Source organism: Mytilus galloprovincialis, chromosome 8, assembly GCF_965363235.1.
Source record: "Mytilus galloprovincialis chromosome 8, xbMytGall1.hap1.1, whole genome shotgun sequence".
Taxonomy (NCBI): domain Eukaryota; kingdom Metazoa; phylum Mollusca; class Bivalvia; order Mytilida; family Mytilidae; genus Mytilus; species Mytilus galloprovincialis.
The window spans coordinates 67,451,554-67,468,099 of NC_134845.1; positions in this window are offsets into that span (position 1 = coordinate 67,451,554).

Here is a 16,546-nt window from a genome sequence, read left to right on the forward strand (position 1 = left end):
ACTTAGTAGACACTTTTGGTCTTTTCAAAGATTATTTAGATAAGACACTCGTTGATTTAAAGTCCGACATTCTTTCAGAACAAGACAATTTGTCAAAGAAATACAGAGATGAGGCTAATATTAAGTTTAAATCAGAAAGTAATCGTATTCAGTTTCGTTTTAACGAGAGTATTATGGATGGTCTTAACAAAATCCACAAGGATCTTGTATCTGTTGCTTCGCCCCTTTCGTCTATTACCGGTGATTTGGTGGGTAAACTCAAAGAAAGACAGAAACTCATCAGGATTGCTGATAACTCCACTGGGGGATGGGTTACTGTTAAAGAATACGAGAGTAATGATATCGCAGACAATGATGAAGACGAGAAAAAGTTTCGTCAGGCCGAGACTAGAGTCCTTAAAACTATCAAGGAGAAAAAAGATCCGCCCTCAGCCGTATACAGCTAGTCCAATTCCATCAGTTGAACGTACCGTTATTGCCCCTGCTCCTCATCTAGCTTACGATTTCAGTCGCTATCAACAGACCTTTCGTACCAGCACCGCATGGTGTGAGCCCTGCCTCATGGACATCTGTCACTTCTGTAAGCAGTATGGTCACTGGAGAAGAAACTGTCCACTCAACGTCTAGCCATCCAAACAGCAATGACCCAGTTACTGTCAATGATAAGTATCTACAAATGTAGATATATGTTTTTTATCTTCTAGCTATGAAAGCAATAATGACGAACTTGTGGAATTTATGTCACAAGTTCATTTTCTTGAAACATTAGAATTTTCTGCTAGTCATAAGTTTAAAGGCGTTAAAGGCAGGTTTGCAAAGCATTACAGATGCTAGTTATGTAGACTGTGGGGTTTATACTGTAGAATTAGAAAATAAGATTTTTCACAAAATGTGGAACGAATTAGAAAGATGTAAAAGCTCCATCTGGAGAGAGATGAGAGCAATCGAACAGGCTTTATTGTCGTTTAGTACTCTATTTATGGGCAAAAGTTTAAAATGGTTTACTGATTACCAAAACTGTGTACGTATAGTACAAGCTGGAATCATGAAGGAAGATTTACAAAATCTTGCCTATTCTATATTTTGTATTTGTAAAGAGCACAATATATATTCATTGAATTACAATGGATTCCCTGCACATTGAGTTCAAAGGCAGATTATTTACATTAGCAAAATGAGTGATCATGAGGATTGGCAAATTTCAAATGATTTTTTTTTATTTTTAGAAAGTTTACTATTGACAGGTTCGCTAGCGTGATGAATAACAAGACAAAACGGTTCACTGGTTCGTTTTAATTGTTTTACATTTGTCATTTCGGGGCCTATTATAGCTGACTATGCGGTATGGGCTTTGGTCATTGTAGAAGGCCGTACAGTCACCTATAGTTTTTAATTTCTGTGTCATTTGGTCTCTTGTGGAGAGTTTTCTCATTGGCAATCATACCGCATCTTCTTTTTTTACGTCAACTCACTTTTCTGGAATACGACCGCAGAAGCTGTAGATGCTTTTACACAAAATTTGGCATGTAGAAAATAATTGGCTTGTCCCCCTATCTATTCAGTTATCACTGTGTATCATCGCAACCGGAAATTAACGATTTACTGATATATAAAGCTTTAATTTTTTATACCAACAAGTGGCAAACAAATACAAAATTTTGTGTTATACATGTACTCCAAAACGATGCACTTAGTACCAAAACATTTCGAGGTCAATCACCCTTTTTCGCCCCGTTTGCATGATACTCAACTGTTTTTCATTTTTTTTACAGACACATAATTAGATTATGTTAATATGACTTCATATTTACTGAAATTCGCTATCAAAAAGATGTTTTTAAAAGAATATGACCAAAATAGTGTTTGTTTATTGTACGGCAACTTGTATCACGTAGTACGGCGAATTGCAAAATAACAACTTGTGTTCTGTACGGCGTCTTGTAATATGATGTAATGTTAAGATTATATTAATCACTATAAAGATAATAACAAGGGGTGATATGGTGTACATATCAATGCGTTACCAGTTTATAAATATACGAAATAAACTACATAGCTAAAAATGTAAAAAAAAAATATCATATTTGCCGTTAATCTGATTCGGATGTCATCATTGCGTACCTTTATTGGATGTGGTGTTTTAGAAGACATAAATGCTTTCTCAGGCTTCGATCTTATTATCCTAAATATATTCGTATGTATTTTATTACTAACAACCGTTGCTTATTTTTGTTGTAAGGGAAAAATTTCGAAAATACATCACCTACCAATGATCTTTTATGTTTTCCCCTTAAATACATTGTTTTGATTTTAAAATTTCTTGAATAAATAAAATATTATAAACAATTCATTGTTGAGAAGCAAAGTGATAAAAAATACTTCGTTTCCATTGCGTTTTAAGGGGAAATAAATAATGCATTGCGTTTTGAACTGATTTTCTAGTTTCTATTTAAGTTATCGAAAAATAACTTTTTTTTTTATTTAAGGATGTACACTTCTGAGGAGCCAAATTTTTCCTCTGTTAAACTTTTTAAATGGTCATTATATTTTGGAAGATAAGTGTTTTCTGAAGTGAATTCACAAAAAAAAATCATAGGCTAATGCGCTTTTTAAGAAACTATGGCCATCTGAAAAAGGACAATTTACAGAGTATGAGAAAAATGCTAATTTCGAACAAAAATAGCAATATATGTATTTTTTTTTAAATTTATCTAATAAAAACTCATTTTGGATGTTTTATCTTTTTAATACCTTGTATCATAGACAAGAAATCATAAAACACATAATATAAAAGCATACAAAAAAAAAGCTACCATTTAATTTATATGGGGGGATAGGATGAACAATTTTGTCCTGCATTTTTTAAGTTGATATCTCTGACCTGCTTTTTTATTTTCACTCTACTCGTTCCTGCCTATTTTTTATTAGTTTATCCTAATTTTTATTTTACCGAAATTGTCATCCTGTCTTTTTTTTTTGTCTCATCCTGGTTTTTTTTACTCAAAACTCCTGTCCTACTTTTTCTCAAATTACATCCTAGTGCCCCCCTCCCCATCAAAATCAAATGGTAGCTCCCTACGTCGAAAAAAAGTTTCTCATTAAAGAAAAAGCATGCCCCTTCAAAACCTAAACAGTTAGTGCCTAAAATTCAATTCTGAAAATAAATCCACAAAGGAACCGGCTAAGGGGATTTAGTTCGTTTTTAGGACATTTAACATCCAAATTACTATTACGGCAGACTAAATGTATGGTAAAGACAAATAGTTACAGCTTGGTGCTTGATGTGTATGTTCTTAAGTGTTTTGTTTAAGTTATGTAGTATTTATTTTTGAGATAACTTCTAGTGTTTGTGCTATAATATATTAACTTTGAAGCCTGTTTTGTACTAAAATTTTAGACGCACACCACATAATTATCCTTGGCTCCATTGTTTTCTATGTTAAATTTTTCATTTTATAGCATATGTTGGTGTTTGGGTCAATATACCGTTGTTAACATATCAGAGCGTACTGGTTCCATTAACATGTACTTCTTCCTTGAGAAACAGGCAATACGCAATAAATGTCCTCCTTTTTTTTAATTTTTTTTTTATTTCATTCATATATTTTTTTTTAAATTATCAGCCAAAAGGTGTTCTACAAGGATCAACAGTCATTCGCCTTTCAATAGATACTTTAAATTACAAATATATATTAGTTTAAACATATTTATTTATAGTGGATTGGGAAACAAGTTATTACAACTTACATTAATCCCGTTCCACTTTGCTGGTGTGAGTGCAGCTTTATATTCTACATATTTGAAATTAAATCTTATATTGTCGGTAGGAAAAATTTGTTTTAAATATTTTTGACCGGGTTCGAGTTGGTGTTACATCTTACAAAGTCTTGAGGAATTATTTGCCATACACGTACATTATTTCCTCCCAAGTTGTCTAACATATATCTCGATGTGCCCCGTGGTGGTCTTGATTTGTGTGATTGTTTTGGTAAATCATGACAGTAAAATTAATGTTTGATTTCTTTTAAAGATTTCTTTTCTTGATATAAGACCATGGCTTTGTTCTTTAATTATTACATCCCAGCTCCTTTGTTCTAACAGGGGTGATCTGAGCCGGATCACCCCTGCCAGATCACCCTAGTTTGAGTTTCTTTGTTATGCATGCTTTCCTTTGTACTGTAACATTTTGGCGGGAATGTCAAATCCACTATAAAACTTATAATTAATTTTACGGAAAAGACTATCTATTAAAATTCACGTAGAAAAAATCCAGTAGACATGCTGGGATTCGAACTCAAGACCTTTAGCATATCAAGCCACGACACATACCATTACACCAGGACGACTTGATACGAAATAATAGTAATTTGACATACTTAATAAAGGAAGCAAGATATTTTTATAAGTGGGCGAGTTGTCAAACCCTCCGGCCATCGGGGTGATCTTACACTGACACACCGCGTCCTTATGGGATAACTATTTAAGATTTCTTTTCTTGATATAAGACCATGGCTTTGTTCTTTAATTCACAGTTGTGTCGTGATCGTCAATTTGAGGTTGCTAGGGGCCGTCTTAAAATTGCTGTGAGGTAAGAATTATTTTTCCGTGTTGACAGTTTCGCTGTGGCTCTGAGATGGAGAACAGCAATGAAAGCACATTTCCATTGTTTTTTATGAGTTTTGCTGTGTGTATACTTTTTTTTCGTATTTTTGTTGTTTTCATGGAATGGTGGTCCTCAATATGCTCAACAATCATGAAGATTGGTTCCAATACCCTCGAGAAAACTGCTGGACAAAATAAGTCGAAGGAAAATAATAATAAGGGAAAAAGAAACAGAGGAAAAGATATATGTCATCCGACATTTTTGATCGGATGACATAATAAACTGCATGAAACTAAATCAAACTTTATGCAAACCTTTAAAAAAAATTATAAGCAGGAAAGATCAGTGTGTTTTTTTCTAGATGCCGTATTGGTCATGCTAAAATAACACACGAGTATCTTTCAAACAAATGGAATTCAACCAGTATGTATACCTTGCGATTGCAAGTATACTATTAAATATATTTTAGTTGAATTGTATTGACTTTTGGGATATCCGGATTTTTATTTTTTTTAATGTAAATACTATGTTTGGGGCTAAATGGGCCATGACTTTGTATAGTACATTGTAACTCAAATTTAAGAATTTAATTGTCCTTTTGGTATCATACTGTATGGTTGAACACTACATATATATGTATGGATAAATCTTAATGTTTGTATATTTTATTTGCTTGGTTGCTGTCTCATTGGTGAACCCCATACATCTTCATATACATGGACATTTCAGTTTTCATTGTTTTCAAGTTTTATTGTTTTAAATAATTCTAGTGCTTTTATTCCAGTATAGTTTTCGTGTAATGAAACCTGATAATCTTGACAGAAAAGAACTACACTTTTATCTGAATTTACAGTAATCATACATGTATACTGATTTATTGAGAATTATTCATATTTTCACAAGAAATTTGCCACGATACATAAACAATTAGGATCAAATTTAAAACATAGAGATGTTTTAATAAGACAAGAAACTACAATACTTTTTCAATAACCAACCACTTTAACATTGTTTGAAAACACAGAATACATGTAGTTCCTGCTACACAACTTATAGCTAGTGTACATATGATTGTCAATATTTAACATAAATTAAATTGTTGATCAATTGATATGACTATAAAAGTTTATTTAATTAGTAACTTTAGGTTTAAGCACTTGTCGTAAACTACTTGAAGGCTTGGAAGGCTTTTTGGCATTCTGTTTGTTGCTTTTAGCAAGTTTTCTGCGATGAAGTTTACTCACTGCATTTCCACGAACAGTTAAAAACACATTTACAATGTCCTCCATTAAACACAAAGTATTGTCACTGGCTGGAAAAAGCTGAGAGGCATAGTGCTTCACCATGAATGCATCCATAATCTTTTCTTTTAGTGAGTCTTTACAGAGAGAGGATGCACTTACATTATCCAAATTTACACTCTGTCTTACAATAATCTCCATGTGACGGACCAGAAGATAAAAATTATAAGTTGGAAACTTGAGACCACCACGATCTTTCTTAACTGTCCATGATTTAAATTTACTTAGAAATGTCTTGGTATCTGATGATTCTTGCAAACTTTGAACACACAATAACTTTTCTTCTTTAAGACTTGATACTTTCAGTTTATTGTATCTCTTATGGAGTGCACGAATGATGAACCCAGCAATATAAAACAATATTTTCTGGTCATTATCTGTAAGAGAGTTGTCAAAGGCTTGCGTTTGCTTCATTTTTTTGGATAAGTGTTCCTTTAGGACTTGATTCATCAATTCGAGCAGAAATGTCTGTACAAAGTTTGTAATGACTGAGGAGTCCATAAAACCAAGTGATTGAAAGAGGGTGATACCACTAGTCTGTAAAGTGTCGCTTAAACGTATGCGGTGAAAACTTGAAAATATGGTTTCCCTGTCAGCTTCAATGGTGATACTTGCATTGTCTTTGAATATGGCACAGAATGCAATGAAAAAGAATTCCTCAACTTTTGGCTTATGCTTTGATACCTGAAGAATGGGCAAAAAATCTGTTGATCCAAATAAAGCTATCATATTAGGGTCATCTTCAAGGGCTTTAAATGTTGACTGGTATGCATTCGGAAAAATCTCATCTATGGATATCTGGGGAGTTGAAGAGTGTGTATTTTCTTTCTCCTGTGCATGTACAAGTACGTCTGGTTTATTAGCCTTGTGGTCTGTTGCTGAAAAAAGTAAAAAATTGGTTTATATTTGTTGATTTGGATGATTTCCAGTGACAAATATTACATACATATTGACACCAGGGGTCAGAAATATTGATTGCATGAGGAATTTGATACATTTGTACTTACCAGTCTGTTTATTATAGAACACAATTTGCCAATGATTGAAGGATACACATATATAATTTATTCATTAAAATTTCAATTGACCATCGAGGTAAAATGTATAAAACGCATATTTTTTTTTTCTTTTATATTTTAAAATGTAAGTACTTTAATACAAATAATTATATATATTTTCCCTTTGTTTTAAAAAAAAATAATTTTCATTAAATGTTTTCATAATATTTTGGACTTATTTCAGTTATTTTTGGGAATATGGTTTATTTCTTTTTAAAAAGATTGAATTTATAAAAAAAAAAAACTTGCTTGTTTTATATTTTTTAAAGAAATTTATAAATAATTACGTTTCCCTTTAATTGTGTTTTAAAAATAAATTTATATTATCAGATTTAAGTTTTTTTCCCTTCTCTTATTTATAAAAACTTCTTGAAAAACTAGAAACATTTTTCATTCATTTTTGGGCCATAATTTTTTTCTAAAACAAATACGTCCTTGTTAAAAACATGAAGAAACAAAACATTTTCGCCTAAATTACCTTTCAATTGTTTTCCATGTTGTCTTGAAGTGTGTCCACGGAACCCAGAGATAGGTTTCAGAATCTTGTCACAGTCAGGACATTTGTAACCATCAGTAGCAGTTCCATCTGCACTTAAACTCTTGTCAATTCCCTTGACCTTTTTTTTTGGGGGGGGGGGGGGGGTGCACAACTGTCTCTAGAACAAAGTCGTCGTCACTATCTACAATTGGGTCAGTCTCTGTGTATTCCCCTAACAATATATCTAAATCTAAATCGTCGTCCCATGATAAAAAATCTGTCTTGGACATCGTGAATAAGACAACAACCACCAAGCATCAATTTTAATATAGATATAAATATTGAGATGAAAGTTAATTTTAAAAGGGGAAATTCGCTTGCTGACATCTTTGACATTACACAGTAATTTCCTGTAAAGGTAATAATTTTCAACATACACACCTAATCATGGGACCCCTAAACACGGGTGTCATTCGGTTTATCGATAGAAATGATCGTGAAAGAATATCTAACGGCGGTCAAGTATTGAGAGACGATCGTGAAAGTTCTGGTAACGGATCGTGAAAGACATTTAATCGAGAAGATATATGAAAGGTCAATACATATTCTAATTTAATTAATTACACAGACAAATTTACGACAAAATAAAACTGTCTGTCAAAATGGTTCAACATTATGATCAGTATGTGAGAATATCCAGTTTTAAAAGTACATAGATGTTACAAAACAACAAAAGGCAGATTGCTTCTCGACATTTCAATGGCATAAAAAATGTAAACAAACATGATTTTCTCACAAATTCGACTAGAAAAACTACTTGAATACGAATAAGGGCATTCTATTTTAATTAATCAAATGGTTATTATAGTTATTTTGTATATACATAATCTGAAACTTGGTAAATAAAGAACTATTTACACCAAAATTGATTTTTCGGATCTTGAAAGATCACGTACCGCATTTTTGAAGATCGTGAAAAGGATCGTGAAAGATTGATGCTACGAAGATGTTCAAATTATTCTTCAATTATATCATAATTTATTTTTGCTATTGGTATTGAGAAAAGCTAGATACAATGTAGGTCAATATCCTCAATAGGTTTAAGCATTTCAAAGTATTAATATTTTCAGAAAATGAAATGTAAAATAGTTGGATGATTGTATGATGAATCTTTTTATTGTCATGTGAAGTACTCACTTATCACGAGTTATAGGATACCCACATTTTGTATATTCTATAAACTACATGTCCGTGAGACAAGATTCACCTGACCCCGAATTTGCCTCATTTCATGGATGAAGATTCATTTTTGTGGTCAAGTCCGTATCGCGGATTCGTTAAGCTTTAGGATAACTGTCTGTTCTAATGATTGTAAAGTGTACATTTTCGACTTCTGCAAGGTTTCAAATATCATCGAACTCATTATCATGCATTAATCGGCGATGTTCGGTTTATGTTGTTTAGCCTTTTGGATATATACCTGTATGCTATAGCGCCAAGATATTTCGTGTATGGTGTACATGTCTGTCTGCATGTTTCATATATGACCATGATGACGTCAATTGTATTTGATATATTGAATGATAGTAAGATGTCTATGTCTGGCTGTCGGTCAGGGTTCATATACTTTTGACCTTACGTTCCGAATTAATTGGCCAATTATAACTTTTACATTTGTCAGTTTCCAAGGCACTGTAAGGATCGGAACACATTTATTTGGTGTACGGGATATATGTAGAGATCTGTATGGCATGGTATTCTGACCTTGAACTCTTTTTTTGAACCATTGACAATCTTAAGCGCATTTGACACTTCTAGTAAAACCCTTGATATTATAGACGTTCAACAAATATACTATCATAAGTAAAGCAGACGAGACATTGCAGCATTTGCGCTCTGGTATTCTATAGTCTGTAGTATATGGTTAAATCAATCCACAGCTGCGTTGTATATAAAGAACTTAAGAAAGTACTGTTGTACAAAATGTTGGTTATCGTTCAATCTCAAATTACTCATGAAGATGCATGCTGTTTTGCTGTAATTTTTTTATATCATTTTGGTTTAAACGTTGAATATCCATATTATTGGCTAAATAGTGTCGGTCTGCCTGAATTGCACTTGACCGATTCTCAGAGCTAAATTGTTCACACTTATTTAGACACGTTTTTAGTGGTTGTTTTTTAACTTTCGAGATAAAGTGTTGAATAGAAAAAAAAAATTGTTTTAATGTTCATCCTTATCAAAATAGTTACAGGCTTCAACCAGTTGCAGGTTTATCAAATGGTAAAAGAAATACTGATTTCTGATTACTAGTATTAAGTCTGGTCACGCATTATCTTTCACGATCAAAATAATGCGTTGCCTGATCTTTCACGATCAAGTTTGATGGAAATTCAACAAATTCATGGTTTTCATATACAAATTAATGCTTTTATGGGAAGAACATACTTTAATTTTACTGTACAATCAGATACACCAAAGATTAAATTTCAAATACATAATAAACTGAAATATGACCATTATAGGTACATAAAGCGTGTTATTTGTAATTAATTTCATAGACATGCATTGCGCCTTTTGTGTTTTTTCATAAAGTACTGCATATTTTCTTTATCTTATTTCACAGTTATGTTGAGGAAGTTAAACCATTTTGACAGACAAAATTTTTTGTTCGGATTTGTCGCGCGTTTTGAAAATTAAGCGATTCTTTCAAAGATTCTGAACTAGAATGTACATTAAATGTCTTTCACGATCCGTTACCAGAACTTTCACGATCGTCTCTCAATACTTGACCGCCGTTAGATATTCTTTCACGATCATTTCTCTCGATAAACCGAATGACACCCGTGCTAAATAACAGACCAATTAATGCTACATGTAAACATTGTCATTATCATTCACCTGCGAATTTGTTTACAATACAAGATTTTAATTCTGAAGGTCTTTGTCCTGGTCCTTAATACAAAGAAAAATAACGGGGTGTTCCGAGTGATTATTTATCGATTGTCTAGACTACCGCTAATCTCGTTATCATATGATTAGAGGATGCTGGGTACGAGTTTACACGCGTGAAGTCAGCGAGATTTACAAGTCGCGCATCTCTTTAGTATACATGTCTCTGTAGTCACTTACGCGGAATTTTGCTGACTATTAAAATTGTTTAGATTGTGCAAGTGGTCTTCCAACTTAATTTGATTTTTAAAGTTTTGAACTGTTATCGATATTTAAGAGTGATTTTATCGTACTTGTTTTAACAATATACTTTATAAAAGTTTTTTTCCAGTGAATATTTTATAAGTTTAAAAGTCAAAATCTACATATTCGTCCTCATCAATATAAGGAACAAAAAAAGTTATTGTACATGATGTACATTGTATTCAATTGATGGTTTACACTATTACATGAATTATTATTAATCATATAATATAATCATGCAAACTCTATGTTTATAATATCATGATATACTCGGGTCATAAATACACAATAAGCATTTACAATTCTAAATCAATTCATTGTCACATGAATTTTCATGTTGTAGTAAGAAAACCATAATGGGTTCAAAGAGAAAGATTTTCAAACCAGGGAAAATTGCGGCTTTTATAATCAACACGACTTTATTAGACGTCATGACAATACGAATACTAAAAAAAACAGATTTGAAAAAGGCGTTGGTTATTTACTTCCGACACGGATTCACAATGTTGCAAATGTGTTATAGTATACATACATTGTTTATGTCGTGTAAATGTTATTATATTGAACTGGTTGTAATTTGTACAAAAAATATGCACAAGTAATTACTTGTATGATGCCATCATACAAGTTATTACTTGTACAAAAATAATTGTACGTCAAGTAATTACCGGTCCAAATTTGTTGAGTAAAACAAAAACATAGGCTACGCATTACGAACCCCACCAAAAAGTGGGGATGATCTCAGGTGCTACGGAAGGGTAAGACGATCCTGTCCCACATGTTGCATCCGTCGTGTTTGCTTGTATTATGACAAATCCGGTAAATAGTCTTATGCAGTAGGTTACATTTGTGAAAAGGGAAGAGTATTGTAGTAACGACATAAGGAAAATATAGCATCTGTGAAACGGTTATTCAATAACGGTCAACTCTGTCCTGCCTTTTTATTTTTCACTCTGTTCGGTCCTGGCTTTTTTTTTTTTTTTAGTTTATCCTGACTTTTTTTTACCTAAATTGTCGTCCTGACTTTTTTTTTGTAAGTGTCTCATCCTGTCATCCTGCCTTTTTTTTTTACTCAAAACTCCTGTCCTGCCTATTTTTTTCAAATTTCATCCTAGGCCCCCCCCCCCCCCCCCCCACCCATAAAAATCAAATGGTAGCTCCCTTAATTCCCCTTAATTTGGACAGATTAATTATTTAGTATTTAAATGTTTATTTTAAGTTAAATTGGATTTAAATATAGCAAGATAAAAGTAAGGATTATTTATTTAACTGTTTTAGTATTTAACTTTTGATGTTTTTATAATGCTTTAAGAGTAATCATTTATTCAACTTTCCTTCAGTACCTTTTCTGTTAAAGTTCTCATGATTAATGACAAGTTTAGGATATCATTTGATAATAAGTCGGAGTCGGCCTTGCACATTCTCATGATTAATGACAAGTTTAGGATATCATTTGATAATAAGTCGGAGTCGGCCTTGCACAGGCCTCCAAATACTCGCCGGAACTAAAATTAGTACCACTCGAGTCTAGAGTTAGCCACCACTTCGGTGCAGTTCGCCAGAGTTAGTCACCCCTTTTTGGTGCAATTTTACTACTTTAAAACACAACGCGAAGCAAATTTACTTTACTTTTAAGACTAACTCTGGGAACCCTCTATTTTTCATTTTACATTTGAAATTACTTTATTTTTGAACTCCATTTAAGAAAGTTTTCGGACTCCTGTTTTATCCGACTTTGTTTAATGAAATTACTGTACATTTGTGAATAAAATATAGTTTTCATTTGATTTGTCTGTTGTTCAGCCAAAATCTGATATCAGGTATCCCGAAGGTCGAATAGGGACAAAGTACTGGCCACTACACGTCCCGGGAGGTGTCGTCACCGACCCCCTCCGTTACAATATACATCATTACATGTACAATGTACATGTATGTATTACAATATAGTGGGTAATATAAACAAAAGCAATTGTGTGTTGTAATCTACATGTGTGCACTATATATTATATATATGTAGACAATTTTTGTCATGCATTATTGAACACCTCTGAATAAATTTTATTTATAGTCACTAGTCAGTCCTAATTTTGAACAAATTTGCAAAGGAGTAGGTCCGGTAAGGACCGATTTTGGCCTCAAATTTCAGGTTCATCTGACGAAATATTTTGACCACTTTTTAAACACTTAAGTGTCTATTTTATTTGAATTAATTAGCTTATGTGAAAGATTTTAACAGATTTAGTCATTAAAAACGATCCGATTCAAGCTGAAATATGAAAAATCTACCTAATATGCCGAAAAATGTCACTTTTCAGATGGTTTTTGGTAAAAATGAAAGTGGCCGCATCCGTGTTCATCCTCAACCTTTATATATGTTATGTTATATCATAAAATACAACTTACATTTCAATATTAAGGATGAACACACTAGTAACCCGAATTTAACTTGAACGGACAAAAACGTGTTAACGCTATTTAAATGAGATTGATCGTTTATTGATAAAGATTGACAAAAATTAAAAATTATATTTAATTCATATCAATTCATATCAATTCATTTTAACGCCAGTCAAATAGATTTCTCTGCGGTGAATCAATTGAAATCAAGTTGCTGGTTAGTTGCGTTAAACTAATAGGCCACGCCCCCGTTAAACTATTTCAAACATGCATTAATTCGTTTTAAACATGGATGAGACCCGAGCTTTTTACAGGTAAATCACCCAAGCAAAACGACCTCGATGTATCTATCGTTTTTTGTTTCAAACTTTAAATGCGTAGTCTTATTAAGTCACATGCTCCACAATTTAATTAAACGAACGTATAATACACGTGACATTTTCATATATAAGGCATTTAAATAAAAACATTAAAATATATATGCACGCGTGGTTTAAAAATGTCAAACTAGGGAATCTGTTGAAAATAAAATAGTTAGATGGATAACATAAATTTAATTTGCTCAAATGCACTAGATCTTTATCGCACATATATATGTGCGTTTCAAAAATTACTGAATGCTATGAAACCTCATGGCATGTAAGTATTATGTGGTCCTTTGCAACTATTTACGAAACTTTATGTATTCCTGTATATTTACCGTTTCTCTTTTCTCTTTTTATGTTTACTATATTGTACTCGTAAATTAAATGTAGACATGGAAACTACACAGCAATTATTTATTGTGTACATAATTTAAATCGATGTATCTTATATTTCCGGTAAGCAACAAATATTCATTCTCTTGCCGTATATTGATATACGGAAAAGCTTGTAATGAAAAACAAGGTTTTGATGAATTGAATAATAAAATTGATGAAGACAATGTTGACGTATGTTGAATATGATAAACAGAAAGTCATACCCATAATTATAAATGAAGTAGCAGCCCACTGAACTTTTAAAACTGTGTTAAATTGTAATACCGGTCACTGGCTAAATCGGGCGTTAATTGTGGAAGAGAAGCAAATATCAAACAAAAATATTGTTCTTACGATTCTGTAAAAAGATTATTGTGCTGCCATGCATCCTGACGTACTTGTCATAAATGAACATATATATATGAGATAAATTTTAGTCTGCGATAACGATGGGTAAGTTGATTTAAGTTTAACGACCTAGACTGGCTATTTATCGGCATACTCTCACGATTTTTAATGTTTTAAAAGAAAACATATATTTACGTTTTGGGCATTAAATATAAGTCTACTTACCAAATTGAAATGAACATAAACATTGTTAAAAAAAAAATGGAAAAGAAACATTCTGCATTGTTGTTTTCATATAATTTTATTTCCTATATATTTGAGCGGAAATTTCTAAGTTAAAACTGATTGTAGTATAGATAAAATATTTCATCTAGGTGCTCTCGTTGAAGTTCGCGTTACATATTAAAATGAATTTCATTGGTCGGAACGTTTGCAAACTTTCAATTCAATACACAATATAGAGTCCAGTTCGGCAAAAAAAAATCAAATTAAGACTCTACTTTGTCCGATTAAACAAACAGAATTTAGAAAAATAACACTTTTACGATTCTTTCAACCACGACCAAAATATCTATCTTTTTCTCCGCTGAAAATCATTACTATTGATATTAGAACAAGTCAAAAGTTGCCGGAGCCGGTTGATTTATGATGCATACGAAACTTTAATAATTAATTATACGGTTTGTATTTTTCCAAATAACTACTATATCCGATAAAAATCGAAAAATAAATTATCGGTTAAAACTACCGATTTTTCTATGAGACAAACATTATCCTTATATGAGTCAAATTTGCAATATAGATTCATAAAGGACAAACCATATCCTCATGTTTTTTTTATGCAACACTAGTAAGCATAGTCTGTTCTCGCTTCAAACCAAGCCATCATAAATACACCAGAGATGACTAAAATGAAAGTCTTTTCGCTCTTTGAGATTTTTTGGTAGGTATTAAGCTTCAATTCGACCATTAATTACCGTAAATTTTCGATTTTTGCAAAATTACGAAAAATATGTTATAATCCTTGACCTTCCCGAAGCTTATACTTCGTTTAGTCGATTGTATGAAAGTTTTTTTTAAGAAACCGGTCTTTTACTGCAAAAAAAAAAAAAAAAGATAAAAGCGATTTTTGTTTGAAGTAACGAATCTCATTCTTACAAGAAAATGAAAGTTTTCGTGTTTTAGGTTGTGCTGAAGCAAACGTAAAAGTTGAAATAAAAATTACACTCCGAGATTACACTAAAGACATTTCGCTAGCACACATGGGACTAGATTTATTAATTGTTCATTTGCAAGTCAAAATTAATAATCATGCAAAACAAATGATAAAACTTCCCAATTTAAAATTGAGAAAAAACCGACAAGAAACCAAAGTACAAAGGTACGGCATTTATTTAAAAACAATCTCCATCCAACTTCAAAATGTGAGGTAAATCGATTAGCTTACGCTAGCCAAGCAACCAACAGACAAAATAAATCTTGACTCTCCGATCAAGACTATCTATAGACACGGAATAAAAAATAACGGAAAATAATAGCATGTTAGAAAGGTTACAAACACATTTATACAAACATGAAGCAGCTGTTTTTTTACTGAACTGGTCAGTGGTAATACAAAACTAGGGTTTCAAAAATATAAAAAAAGAAAAAGAAAAATACATTTAAACATGCTAAAGTTTCTGAAAAAGCAAATCAGACATAGTGTTTAACTGAAATTGAAAAAAAAAAAGGATCATGATAGTCTATAATATGTAAACATTTATTTCAGAAAGCCAACAACAAAATGAAAGGAAACTATGTATTGCTTAAAAACATTGACCAGGGCCGTTACAGCCTCATGTTTGAAATTTTAAAACAAAGTCACAGTACAAAGGCTTGTCTTCATATCAAATTGTTTTCACGGCGAATGTCTTGCAAGAAGCAAACTCCCATTACTCCGATGTCGCCCCTGCTTAATTTTGCGTGATCCATGCATTCCCTATTTCCATTCTCAATTTTATGTTTCTGAATTACTTGTCTTTTGTTCATTTACTTCCCTACTAAATGTCTATAGTCTAAGTGTTAATTTTCATTTGTAAATGTCTGGTTTCGCAATAATGCATGTCCACCAATATCCAGACATTGTGCGAAAAAATATAGTTTAGAAGATATTATTCTATGCTGAATACAGAAAACATATAGTCGTTTCTTCATGAAGATTTGAACTCTAACATTAAAGAGAACCAAACTGGCTCTCCTTTTTGAGTATTTCCATCTGGTGTCTTACATTTAAGGGTTTAACTAGTATTAACATGATTAAGTCGTGTCAACTTACTGTCAAGACAGACGCCTTTATAGAAAATAAAGGAATATGGGGTAAACATACACGGGACCTAATCGAACACAAAGTCAGAGCTTAACAAAAATACAAATTATCAATGGTCAGC